This window comes from Dipodomys spectabilis, unplaced genomic scaffold (assembly GCF_019054845.1).
Source record: "Dipodomys spectabilis isolate Male_0828 unplaced genomic scaffold, ASM1905484v1 ptg000043l, whole genome shotgun sequence".
Classification (NCBI taxonomy): domain Eukaryota; kingdom Metazoa; phylum Chordata; class Mammalia; order Rodentia; family Heteromyidae; genus Dipodomys; species Dipodomys spectabilis.
This window is the reverse complement of record NW_024870720.1, coordinates 8286620-8300348: the sequence shown is the minus strand read 5'-3', so window position 1 is coordinate 8300348 and position 13729 is coordinate 8286620. Positions and strand designations below refer to the sequence as shown.

General features: G+C 39.8%; 1 protein-coding gene and 1 pseudogene across 5 annotated transcripts in view; both read left to right on the top strand.

Annotated features, from left to right (window-relative positions):
* The window catches only part of Apbb2 (amyloid beta precursor protein binding family B member 2), a 275577-nt gene that overhangs the window by 150672 nt on the left and 111176 nt on the right, over nucleotides 1-13729 (top strand). The window lies entirely within an intron of this gene.
* Nucleotides 3058-11952, top strand: LOC122106799 (annotated as a pseudogene).

Genomic DNA, 13729 nt, shown 5'->3' with positions numbered 1-13729 from the left:
ATTGAAAGTATCCTAGTTAGGGCTGTGGCATTATCTACTGCTGACTAAAGCTCTTCTCCTTTTTCCATTTTGTGGTCACCAGCCAAAAGCTCATGGGCCTTCTCATGATCTAGATAAGGAATTCAACACATAGAAACTATGCTGAATGCTTTATTTTCCAGAAAAGATGACTATCTAAACACATTTCAAAGAGTTAAAGTCATTGGATTGAAACATCATCTAAATAAAAAAGTCTCTTGAAATATTAAACAGACCTCTTTATCCTTTAGGGTACAAATCAATATCTAAGAGAACAAGGCACATTAAAATAAGAACAGGTTCAGTATAATTTGTAGTCAATCATCAAAGCTTCCTGCAGGTCAATTAGAAACTTTAGATTAAAATTTTTGCTTAACTGAAGAAACAAACAATTATACTGTCAAAATTTGAGGTACTTTTCCTGCTTGACAACCTCCAAGACATTTGTTTAACCTTTGACAGGAAACTAGACAGTTTAATAAAAATATAAATGTATTATTTTGATACATACATGATCCCCTATTGCTAACCTTTGAGCTCTTTCCAAGTGAGGCTGTTAAAAAAAAAGTTAAAATTTTTACCTAGGAGTCTCTTAAAAGTAATAATTTCTGAGGAGACATTAATTTTATTCTTGGTATTGTATTTTAAAATGTTCCTCAGTCATTTTGGCTGATAAGATTTTTGGCTTTCCTTAATTATCGATTATGTTTAAAAGGGGGAGGGCTTTTTTGATGAAAGCAGCACTCTTTAATAGCTTTTCACAAAATCGATTTCCACCACTCCAGCTCTGCCCCTTCAGGGTTTTGAACCTTGGGAAGAGTTTTTTGTCTCCTAAATGTAATTTTAATTATTTTCCGTAATTTGGATCTTCCCCTTTCATATTTATTTGGTGATTAAAGGATTTAATTAGTGTTTGAAAGAGAGAGTTGTGAAGATTTTTGGCTACTTAAGCGGTTCTCATGGGTGGTGATTAAAATGGCAGGTTCATGGTCCAAATATCCTTGTTTCTAGATCATAATTCTTGTGCAGAGTAGGGCAGATGATGTATCAGTCTCTTTCAAACTGCAGGCAGTCTGCTGTTTGTTTCATAGCTGCCTTGTCCCAGCTCATCCAGCTGAAGAAGTATTGAAACCATTTGCATGTGAAGCTTTAGCAATGTGGTTTTGTGGCAAAGGTGTGTGGGAAAATGGCATTGCATGGTCCCATCTAAAATCTGATTCTATTTAGGCCACTTTAAATTAAACTAGTTTAAATAGGAAGCTGTAGTCTTGCTTGGAGTTGCAAGGAGAGCTGATCTGGGAACATGTGAAGAGGAGAAATGGTACTCTGAACCCTAGAGGATGCTGGAAGCAGAGCAGTTGAGAGTGGCATGTACAGGTTGTTAATAGTCTCTGATCCTAAACAGTGTCTTATAGATTGCTTTGGATCTTTTTTTTTAGCTTACTGTTTTGTTAACTGGTATGGGCAGGGGGAGTCATATATAAAGAAAGCAAGGCAATTCTCTGTTGGTAGAATAGCTTGAAAAGATTACCTGAAGTCCAGTTCTTAGCTTTCCTGTGGTCCAGAAGTTGAAGTTTAGAAATTGTGGTCTGTGGACTACAGTCTGTTTACTTAGTTTCTTATGTGTCTCTAATTTCTTCTCTGGTTCAGGACGGGGAGGAGGACATGTAGAATGTGGCAACCTATTAAATTACCCAAGTAGAAAGAATACATGATCAAGAGACTATGAACCAGCAGGTTCATTCCCACTGAACGCTTTTGTTCAAAGCAAAATGCCTTGTTACCTTAATGAAATATAAATTGAATCTGTGGACTTGTCATTATTTTCAGTGATAATATCATGCAATTCAACTTATATCTAGAAATATTACTTTGCTCAACTTGGCAGAAATTATTGATACTCATCTTTTTACCCGGCTTTGCCTCAACTCTCATTAACTGGTTTTGTGTTGTTATCTTTTTATTTATTCAAGACTTAAAGATTTAGTGTGGTAAAACTGCAACAGAATGGAAACATAGATATATATATAGATATAGATAGATAGATATCACTTTAATTTCAGTGCATCTGATAAGAAATCCACCTTAATAATAACAAAAATTGCCCTGATTTTTTTGTCTTCTTCCTTACCATTTGTGGATTAGTCAGTCAATATACTGAGTATGAGAGTCTGGTTTTAAACATAATGAAGATAGCTGGGTGCTGGTGGCTCACTCCTGTAGTTCTAGCTACTCAGGAGATCACGGTTCAAAGCCAGCCCAGACAGGAAACTCTGTGAGACTCTTATCTCCAATAAAGCACTAGAAAACCAGAAGTGGCTCTGTGGCTCAAGCAGTAGAGCGCTCACCTTAAGCTGAAGAGCGCAAGGACAGCACCCAAGCCCAGAGTTGAAGCCCCATGACCGACCCAAGCCCAGAGTTCAAGCCCCATGACCAACACAAAAAATAAATAGATAATGAAGGTAGTTTCAACCTACAAGGCTCTGCCTTGGTCATAGCTGCCTCCCTCAGTGTGGCACCAAGCTTGCTGAAATATATATGTGGGTCCTATAATCCCTTTCGTAACCTCTTGAAAAATTCTGCTTTTCTCTTCTAAGAATAATCATGCTGAATGAACCACAGTTAACTCTGCTTAACATAGCTTACCACGTAGGGGTTAATTTGTTGTGTAATAGTTAGAAATTTTGGTAACTTACTAACCACATGAAACAAGATATGTTCACAAGTTTAACAATACAAATAAACATAAACATGCAACTTTACATCATCTGTAACTCCACTGCCCAAAGGTAACTGTAGAGACTCAATTTACTAATCATCCGAAACATTCTGGAGCTCCTAGAGTGCAAAGAATCTTGTCTGAGACTCCCGAGACAGCTTTCTGAGGGGTTAATGATTGTAAGAACAGAAGGACAGAATAAGGTTAGCTCTGTCAGCAGGTAGGATAAAGGATGGATATTCCCTCTGGGAGTGTGGGTAAAGACACTGGGGTGACTCGATGCTGGCAACCTTGAGTTGCTAATATGTAATCTGGGGAACATGGGATCGAGTGAGGTCATAGGTATCTGGTGTGGTCATAAGACACAGGCAAGATGGTGAGAAATTTTATGAAGACAACATTGAGTTTGTGTCTTGAGAATAAGGAGGAAAAATAGGCTAGTAGATATTCTTGACCTTCATTGTGCAGTAAGCTTAAAGACACCTCATAAGAATAATGTACTAATCTATTAGAACAGGTAGGATTACCAAGGAAACTTGTTGTATTGAGATACAGTTGTCAAAATAGTAAACACACAGATGTGATATAGTAGTATATCATTCTATTAAATGATAAGATTATGTGGAGAGTCACTCAACAGTTAATTATAATTCCAAAGTAGAGAGACAGCAAATTGTGTGTGTGTGTGTGTGTGTGTGTGTGTGTGTGTGTGTGTGTGTGTGTGTGTGTGTGTAGCATGCTGTGGCTGTGTCACAATATGAATACCAGGTTTCTGGTGATGGTAAAATCATATATCTGTCAAAGTATGGTTTGTTGTTGGTGTTCATGATTCAGTAAAATTTCTCAATCATGCACCTTCATAGATTCACCCCAAATTTTACCAATAGGCTCCTCTGCATCTATGCAGTGTAGACTCAGAGCTGGAAGCCAGTTCTGAGGCCACTGTCCACCTGCCTGCAAAGAAGAACAGTGGAGATGGAGGGAAGAGGCAGATGTGAGCTAAGTGTTCTAGGATTCTATTTAGGATGAAGAGGAGGGATTTATGAGGAAGCGCCCATGCCCTAAGACATGGTTTCTATAACTGGATAGGTAAATGATGGAACAATGGAAGTGGAATGATCAAGCCTTGGATAAAGTAGCTTCCATATCTCCAAAGTACTGACACCAAAGGGATAGTTGACATTGTAGAGAGGGCAGAGAATGAATGTGGTCCAGGGATGTGAGTGGGGATAAACGAGTGGTACAGACGAGATGGCCTGGAGGACAAGTAAAGTGAGCAGGCCACAGGTGCACACTGAAAGCCCCAGAGGAGGAATACAGTAGTGAAGGGGACTGCTAAGTGAGGGGCAGTGGGCCGTCAGGTGGGTGTCATCTCCTGGATGCCAGATTGCGCAGGTATTTTAGGACAAAGTGTCCAGAAATGCTATGGACAGAAGCTAAGACGTACAAAAAAATGAAGATGGTAATGAATTTACTATACAGAGGTTATTCATAGCTGGGCATGGTGGCACATACTTGGAGGATCAAGAGTTGGGCCCCATGATTCATAGCACAAGTGAGATTTGGTTTCAAGGAGGATTAAGGCTGTACCTTAGTGGGTGAGCACTTGCCTAGCATGCACAAGGACCTGGGTTCCATTCCCAGCATTAAAGGCAAAAAAAAAAGGCAATGACTAGAGGAGAGTAATTTTGGAGATATAATATGAGTGAAATGCCTTTATATTGGAGTTAAGAGCAGGGGAAAATGAGAGTTTGGAGAAAGCCTGTGAGGATGATTCAGGGTATAAAGGATTCAGACAATTCTGATGGAAAGGCTTACAGGTTAAAATATATCCTGTTCCCATTCCACTGGTATCCTCCATAGAAAGAAACTGTTGGTAGAAAGGGATACCATGGCTGTGGCTTCTTGGTTTTGTTTTATATAAATGGGATTACACTGTCTTTATTCCCCATCAATTTATTGGGGATGATAATACTTAGAGCTAAGCCTTCTAGGGCCTTTATTCTAAGTAATATTTATATATACACCTCACTTGGGGACTGCTATTATTATGTGCATTTTACAAGCATGAGGAATTGAGTCCCAAAAAGCCTACAAAGCTTTTCAGAGGTCAGATAACGAGACCCTTAAACAAGCAAACAGTAGCTCGAAGATTGCTGTGTCACAGGCTTGGTAGCAGACCTTATTATTAGGGACCTCTGACCACAGCTCTAATGGAATTGGAATTACTAGGCAAGTATAGTTCAAGATTGTAAATTCATTCTGTTGAATGTTGATCTAGAATGTTTATTTCTTTGTGTTCTATTCTATTGTATATTCTGTTGATAGGCTTTCAGGTTATTTTTTGTTTTCCTCTTAATAGTTCAGTCTTCTGTAAACATTCTTGTACTTGGTACTTGTCTAGAATTTGTACAAACATTTCTTTTGGTCGGTCATGGGGCTTGTACTCTGGGCCTGGGCACTGTCCCTGAGCTTTTTAGCTTAAGGCAAGTGCTCTACCACTTGAACCACAGTGCCACAGTGCAAACAGTTTTTAGAGTACTTAGATGAAAAAAAAATTTTTTAGTGGTACTAGGGTTTGAACTTAGAAACTTGTGCTTGCGAGGCAGATACTCTAGCACTTTGGCCAGACTTACCTTCTCCAACTGAAGAATTTTTGGGATGCCTTGTAAACAAGCCTGGGCAGACAGCATTTCATTAATAGTTTTCTTCTTTAAGTGTCTCAGCCATAATACTATGTATATAATATGCCAAGAGGATGTAACTTTAAAAAATTCCAGTACAAAGTATATTATTATCGTTACTGTTAATATTTACTATATTTCTTTACCAAAAGATTTTTTTTTTTTTGGTCCAGTCGTGGGGCCTGAACTCTGGGCCTGAGCGCTGTCCCTCAGCTCTTCAGCTCAAGGCTAGCGCTCTACCACTTGAGCCACAGAGCCACTTCCTGCTTTTTTTCTTTTTGCTTATGTGGTGCTGAGGAATTGAACCCAGGGCCTCATGCATGCAAGGCAAGCGCTCTACCACTGAGCCACCTTCCCAGCCCCCCAAAAGATTTTTTTAAAAGGAGAAAAACACAAAATTTCCAGCAGCTCTGCTGCTACTCCTTGTCAGTTGTTACCTTTCCTCTTAGGGTCTTAGGGTTTAAGAGGCGGGAGAAGGCTCCTCGTCTTCTACTTGCTGTTTCTGAATAAGTGGAAGCACTTTTGGAGCTTTGATACTTCATCTTTGGGGAAGAGAACCCTACGTTAAGGAAGAGATCACCCCTAATGCTGTGTATCCTAGTGAGTGGACAGCAGGAAGGAAGGGCAGCCTCGGTCTCTCCAGTCTCTCCCTTTGTTTACACGGGTTACTGAAGTTCAGTCTAGAGGAAGAGAAAGAGTGGTTGTTTTGCTTTTCTGCCCATTGCATTGTATACGGAGGTTTTAAAAATAATACGATTTATTTTTGTTAACTCTGTGATTTCGGACTGCTGTTACCTCTCTCCATTAGATCTTGCCTGATTGGATGAGGCCCACCTAGGAGAATCTCTTTTTATGAGCTCTGAGACAATTGATCAGGGACCTTAAAAGACAAAAACTCTACCTTACAGATTAACATAATCACAGGACAGTATTTATAGGTTTTGTCCATATGTATGGGGAAGAAAGAATTCTGAGCATTATTACATCAGAAAGCAAGGATCTTAGGCCCATCTTAAAATCCTGCCCACTGTTTGTCCAGTGATGTGAATTGTATCTTGAGCATCAAATCTTCATGTTTTAAAATTTTTGCTTTGTTTTCTTTGAGAAAGGTGTCACCATGTAACCTCAAACTCATGATGCCATTGCCTTTGCCTCCCTAGTACAGAGATTACAAGCATAGGTCACCACAACTGTTGGCTCAAATCTTATTTGTTTGTTTTGTGGCAGGGGAGAGGTAGCTCTGCTAGGACTTCAGCTTAGGGCCTCAAGGTCACTTGGTTTGTTTGCTTGGCTTACTCTATCAATTGAGCCACACCTCCAGCCTAGCTTTCTGCTGGTTATTTTGGGGATGAGTCCTGTGAAATTTTCTGCCCAGGCTCGCTTCAAACCTTGATCCTCTGGATCTCAGCATACCAAGTCACTGTAGCCATGGGCACCCAGATCCAAGTCTTATTAGTTAGCTAGATTTTTAGTTGGCTAGAAGCTCTAAAAAATATTAATTTCTAGTGACTTCTGATTTATTGTGTGAATTCTAATCGTTCACACCCCTCCCCGCTTTTTTTAGAGAAGTGTTGTTAGCAGAATAAAGTATCTAGCATTTTCAGAATTCAAATTTGTACAGATGAGAAGCTATCTCAATGGCAGGTGACCTCAGATGGCCGAGCAGAGAAAGGCTGTGAATCTGTAGCTCCTGTGTCAGGCCTTCTCTGACATTTCTGTTCCTGGGTACATCTTCATTTTTAAAAAGATGCACTTCATATACTTTTACTGAAAAATCTGGAGCTCATTGACTTTAATGAACAATTCTCTTTGTTTTTCATTGTTGTCTTGAATTAGAATATTTTTCTCCTAATGTATTTTGGAATTAGTTATTGAGTGAAATGGGATTTTGGATAAAATGAGCTTTTTGTTTACTTGCGTGAAATCTTAATAATTCCATGATGACAAAGACAGCCAAGGAATTGTAGAGCTGAGTGCAGGATGGGAACTAGAGGAGCTTGTATGACCTGACTACCTTACAAAAGACCTTTTTGTAGTTCACAATTCAATTGATCCTTGTTTGGTAATTTTCCATGCCTTTTCCCCAAGGGAGATAACTACTCAGTGATGCTTAATAACTGTGAAAAAGTACTAAGTTAAGTATAACTAGGATTGGATATTTTCAACAGCAGAACCTGCTGACAAGACAGTGATTTTCTTTTTTTAAAAAAATGTTTAATTACCTTTAGTTGTACAAAGGTGGTACCATTTTAACAAAGCAGTTTATGAATACAATGCATCTTGACCACCGCCTTCAGCATTTTCACTCCTCTTCTACCCACCCACTTCCTTACTTTTTGGTGGGCTTTGACCTAGTCTTTCTAAACACACACACACACACACACACACACACACACACACACACACACACACACACACACACACACACACACACACACACACACACACACACACTCATTATTTGAGCTTTCCATGGAGTCTGTATTACCTATGCAAGTAGTCACAAATGAATTAACTGAGTGATTTTCTGCAGTGGTTTGTCTTCAGTTTTCCTCTCTCAATAGATGATCCTACAGGCTATAGATACACACTTATGTTGAAAAGTGACTGTTACCCAATACAAATCTAAGTTATATCCAGCATGGAGTCTGCTGTGGTGAAACAGGCGCCAAATGTCCTTCACTAGCATGTGTGACTGGAATAAGGTGTGACTTGGTGCAGCCTCGAAGCTGCCTGATTTAAGATAAAGCTCATATTTGCTAACTTGGTCGGCCCACAGATTTCTAAGCTTGTTTTTAAGCTACATCCCCAAGGTCAAGAAAACAGTGCAATAGGCTCTTTCTGTGCAATAGGCTCTTTTCTTCCATCTTGTGCATCAACACTTGGTTACAGGTACAAAAGAGAGCATCTTTAGTCTATCACATGAAAGAGGCGAAGACTCCTGTGCCACTTCTTTGAATCTCTTTACCACATGCCACATAACTGTGTCATACTTCCTGAGTGCTGGAGCGTGGAGATGGGAACTCGTATGCATATTGTGTTATCTTTCTCCAATAAAACTTAGGCTCCTTATGATCAGAAATGGATGCCTCTTTGGCCCTGGACTGGTGGTCATTTTTAGGTCTTGTCACACACTATAGTAGATCCTAGCTTGAGGTCCCAAATCTTTCTGGAATACAAGAATATCCCAGGCTGTGTTTTTTTATCTGCCTAGGGTTCCTCCTAGAAACTGCCTATGTTCGATGTTCTTGAGATTCATAAAACACAAGTTTCTTTTAAAATATCGTGAATTCATTTCAATTTAGGTCTTTTCTTGATTACTACTTGCTAAGGCTACATAAAATCCATTCTTGTACTTGAGTGTTGGGTTGGGAGCCACTGCCCTTTGGCCTCTAGCAGGGTGTTCTGTATTTTAAGATGGGAGAGAGAGGCTATTTCCCTGCACTCTCTCCATGATTCTTTTCTGAGGAATGCAAAAGGCTCAGACAGTACTCTACTGGGTAGCACTCAGAACCTTCTCAGTCCTATAGTTATTTGAATGAATATTTGAGGGTCCTCATCTTTACCCTTAGATGGAAGACCCTGCGCCTCAGCAATGTGGCTATCCATAACCCACTGAGCTATGAATCTCTGGTTCGGTATGTTAGTGGCTAAAGGCTCTGTGATGATAGCTGTTAGATATTTATGGCAATTCTTCAATCTAGACATACCTGACTACTTCTTAAAGATTGGGATTATCTATAGTAATAGGATTCCCAAAGGTGTCCCAGTCCTTGAACCAAAGGTTGTAGAATACCTCACCTAACTTTAAGTCAATACCCTGCCCTCCTGGTGTCAGGTCAAGAATTGACATCTTGTCTAATTCTACTGAGTCTTATTAATTATTTAATGTAGTCTTTACAGTAAGTTGAACATTCTACATGCAATTAAAATAAGCATCATTTAAGATCACTAATGACTTGGTACCCTGAAAGTTAAATTTTTTAATTTATATTTAACATTGTTAGTTTCTTTCATCTTACAATTTTGGTTAATTTTCTATGTACTATTAACTGTAACAGTTTTTTTGGGGGGGTAAGGGTGGGATGGGTGGTCAGTTGTGGGGCCTGAACTCTGGGCCTGGGTACTGTCTCTCAGCTCTTCAGCTCAAGGCTAGCGCTCTACCACTTGAGCCACAGCACCACTTCCAGCTTTTTCTGCTTATGTAGTGCTGAGGAATTGAACCCAGGGCCTCATGCATACAAGGCAAGCACTCTACCACTGAGCCACCTTCCCAGCCCACACTGAATTTTACAGATGAAATAATAATAGTCTTCTAGGAAACAAAAATAGTCTTCAGCATTAGTAATACATGACTTTGTATAAAAACTACTGCTGATGGTTTTTCTAATAATTTGTCTAGAAGTAATGATAAAATTCATTTTTATTTAAAATTAGCATACTTGAAAAAGAAATGTACTAATTACTTGACTTACATAACTAACTCCTCTGTAAACTCCTCTGTAAATCACATTTTAAATCACATTTTAAAACTAACGATTAGTAAATTTTAAAAAGAATTATATGTAAGAAAATTAGCGTACATGGTTAGATAAAAACTAATTTTTTTAAAGTTTTCTGAGAAACTCACACATACTAGTTTGGATTAAATGAGAGTGCAGGTGTTCATGACAGTCTCTAGAGTTAGAGTCATTGAAGTTTATCAAGAAACGAAGACTTTGCTGTCTTGTGAAGAGCAAGGTTTACGCATGCAGGACCAAGTAGGCTATCTTTCTGACTGCATTGATATCCCTTACTACTAAAGCTGTTCACATGTTCTATATGAGAAACTTCTGGCATTATGTTTTCCCTACTAGGCCAACTATAAAATTATATGGGATAAAGTATATAAGATGTTTCATACCATGCCAAGATATTTTTATTATTATAAAGTTAATTTTAACTGATACACAAAGGCAAGAAAACTATACATACTTAGGGGATACTCATGATACTTTAATACATGTACATATTGCATAATGTTTAAATTAGGATAAAAGTATCTGTGTGTGCGCACATGCACAAGCCATTACTGAGGCTTGAACTTGGGACATTGTACCTTCCTTTAGCTTTTTTTTTCTACCCAAGACTATCCTGCTATTACTTGAACCAAAGCTCCACTTCTAGCTTTTTGATGCTTAATTGGAGATAAGAGATAAGATGCTTAATTGGACTTTCCTGCCTGGACTGGCTTCAAATCTCTATCCTTGGATCTTAGCCACCAGAATAGCTAGGATTATAGCTATTAGCCACTGGCACTCAGCGATCACTTTATGGCAAAACACTCAAAATCTTTTTTTTCCAGCTTTCTGAAAAATATGGCCAATTGCATAATCTATAGTAACCCTTCTGTGCAATAGTGTTCATACTTTAGTACCATTAATCAATACTTCCCAGCCCATCCCTAAAGACAGTGGTCTTTTTTAAGTAGCATACTCCAGGTCTTGTGCTAAAGATACCTCTGTAGGATTTATGGCCTCAAGAAGCTAAGATTTTATTGCAGAAATCAGATTATAATTAAACCTATAATTAAACAAAGTTAGCTATAATTACTCTTAAACACAGAAAACCATTATGGTGTAGGGGAGAGAACTAAAGCATTGATTAAGAGCTATAAACAGTGAAGGCCTTTTTCTGTTCTTTTCTTTTTCTAGTCCTGGGACTTGAACTCAGGGCCTGAGCACTGTCCCTGAGCTTCTTTTGCTCACGGAAAGCACTCTACCACTTGCTACAGTGCCACTTCTAGCTTTTTCTGTTTATATGATACTGAGGAATCAAACCCAGGGCTTCATGCATGCTGGGCAAGCTCTCTACCACTAAGCCGTATTCCCAGCCTGGTGAAGGCCTTTTCAGAAGCCAGAAATGGATATCTCTCCTTTCCTTGTCCTTGTCCTGAAATACTTTCCCTTTAGTAAATAAAGAGCCTCATCTCTTCCCTGTGGCTTGATGCTGCCTACAAAACAGGCAGCCATCTCTTTCTTGGCATCATGGCTACCTTCAGGCCTTGAAGCCCAGAATCATGAAAAAGAGGACCAAAAGGTTCATGAGGCACCAGTCAGACCAACTTGTCAAAATCAGAGATAACAGGCATATTGACCACAGAGTGCAAAGAAGATTAAAAGGCCATCAAGGCCAGATTTTGATTACCAACACTGGTTATGGAAACAAGAAAACAAAAGGACATACTACACAGCTTCTGGAAGTTTCTGGTCTACAACATCAAGGAACTGGAAGTGCTGCTGCTATTCAACAAATCTTTTTCCCCCCTCTTGTAAGGGAGACTGGGTCTCAAATTTGATATCTGATGCATGATGCTCATTAGCCCTATCACCTGAGCCATGCCTCTAACCCCTCTGCAACAAACCTTAAGGGACTAATGTCACTCCCAATGAGTCCTCCAAGAACTAAAAAGCCATGCTAGAAAGAGTGTACCAGCCAGCCCTCAGAGCCACCATTCCCAGTGTCAGGCTGTGCAGCAAAGAGCCTGAATAGAAGACTGATGAATCTCTAGGCCTTAATCAAAGCTTGTTTATTCTGATTTATACCCAGGTGACAAAGACTAGACAGTGGGTTAGGAGAAAAGTGAGTCCTCTAGTCATGAGGATAGTCTAGCATGGGGCCAGGTGGGAAGAGAAGGACCCAAAACAAGTCTTGAGTGTTTATAGAATAGGTCAACTAGCAATAGTAGAGTTTAAGTGTCTATCAAGGTAGCAGTAGATATTTGGAGTAAACATCCTTGAGTTACCAGATAGAGATGAAATTACATTTGAGCACTTGAATAAAGCAGAGAAATGAGAAGCATTGGGGGCAGACATTCCTCAACAGTTAGCCAAAAGAGTGTTTTGGCCTCACAGTCCTACGAGTTCCTTGAAGGTACAGCGACTCTATGCATTCATACACCTGTCCTCAGAATCATTCTTAGAGTCCAGCCCAAAGTAGTTAGTTGTTTATTAGGAATTCTCAGATGATGTTAGGTGGAAGAGACTTCTCCAGCCTTCACAAAGATACTGGCATTAGGTATGTCTGAAACTAAATGTCTTTTATTACCACCCCTTCTTCAGCCCTGCAGCAAACAAGTGGCCAGGCACCTTCTGGCCTTTGTTAGTCTCTGTTTACTTTAATAAGACACCAGCCTTTTTCAAAATACATGCCAATTGTGATGATGTTGTTTGTGTCTTATAAAAGATACATTGAAGTTCTAACTCCTGATATATTGGCATATGACCTTATTGTCTAATGTCGTTGTAGAATTAGTCATGTTCAAATGAGGGCTTTAGGGTAGGCCCCAATTCAGTATAGCTGGTAGTCTTAGAAGAAGGGGAAATTTAGACAGAAGCACAGCAAGTGGGAACACCGTGTGAGGACAGGACAGAGACTGGAGTTGTGGTGCCTCACATCTGGGATGTCAGGGCCATCTTACTAGATGAGCAAGGGAGTTTTCTCCCCTAGAGGCTCTGCCATCCCTTTGATGGTTTTTTTGTCTTCGAGCCTATAGAACTGCATGACAAAAGGTTTCTGTTATCTTTAATCTCTTGAGTATAGCAGGTATAAAAGGAGAGCTGTACATTACAACTATAATCCATGTCTGCATCAGTCCAGGACCCAGGGGGTGACTGACAGAGAGTTCCAAGAAGTTACAGGAGTGAGGGCAAGATTAAGAAGAACCCCTAAGGGATGGCAAAGCCTTCTGGGGTTGGCAACAGCAGGTTTTTAAGGACCAAAGAGGAAGGGGGGGGTGGGCGTGAAACCCAGGAAGAGCTAAATGGCCACATTTGGCTGTAGAGCAGTGGCCTAACCTTAGCCCCAGCTTTCCTGTGTTGTGCCACAGAACAAGTTCAAGAATGAATGAATGCCATGAATTCTTTGGCGTTTCATGCTCTCTGCTGGCCTGTGGAGCCCATCCAGTGTCCAAACCTACCAAGGGAGCTCAGTGATGTAAGATTTACATTGTGGTCTCTCAGAACTCAGCAGTGTAGTAGGGAAGGAGAGAACTGAGATAAGGGGCATGTATCATTCAGATGTGTTTCTGAGAAAGACTCCCGAATCTAACAATATATTCAGCATATCACTAGTTCTCATCAAATACTTGTGGCTGTAGTTGGTTGTTTATGTTGGAGTCTAATGTTCAAGGCTGTGGAATTCATTTAACAAATTGTTAAGTATAGAATGTAGGACTGGGTCTTGGACCTGCCCTGAGGATAAGCAGTCAGCAAAATTAACTGTCCTTGTCTGCAAAGTCCAATGTGCAGCAACCATATTAGCCTAGGAT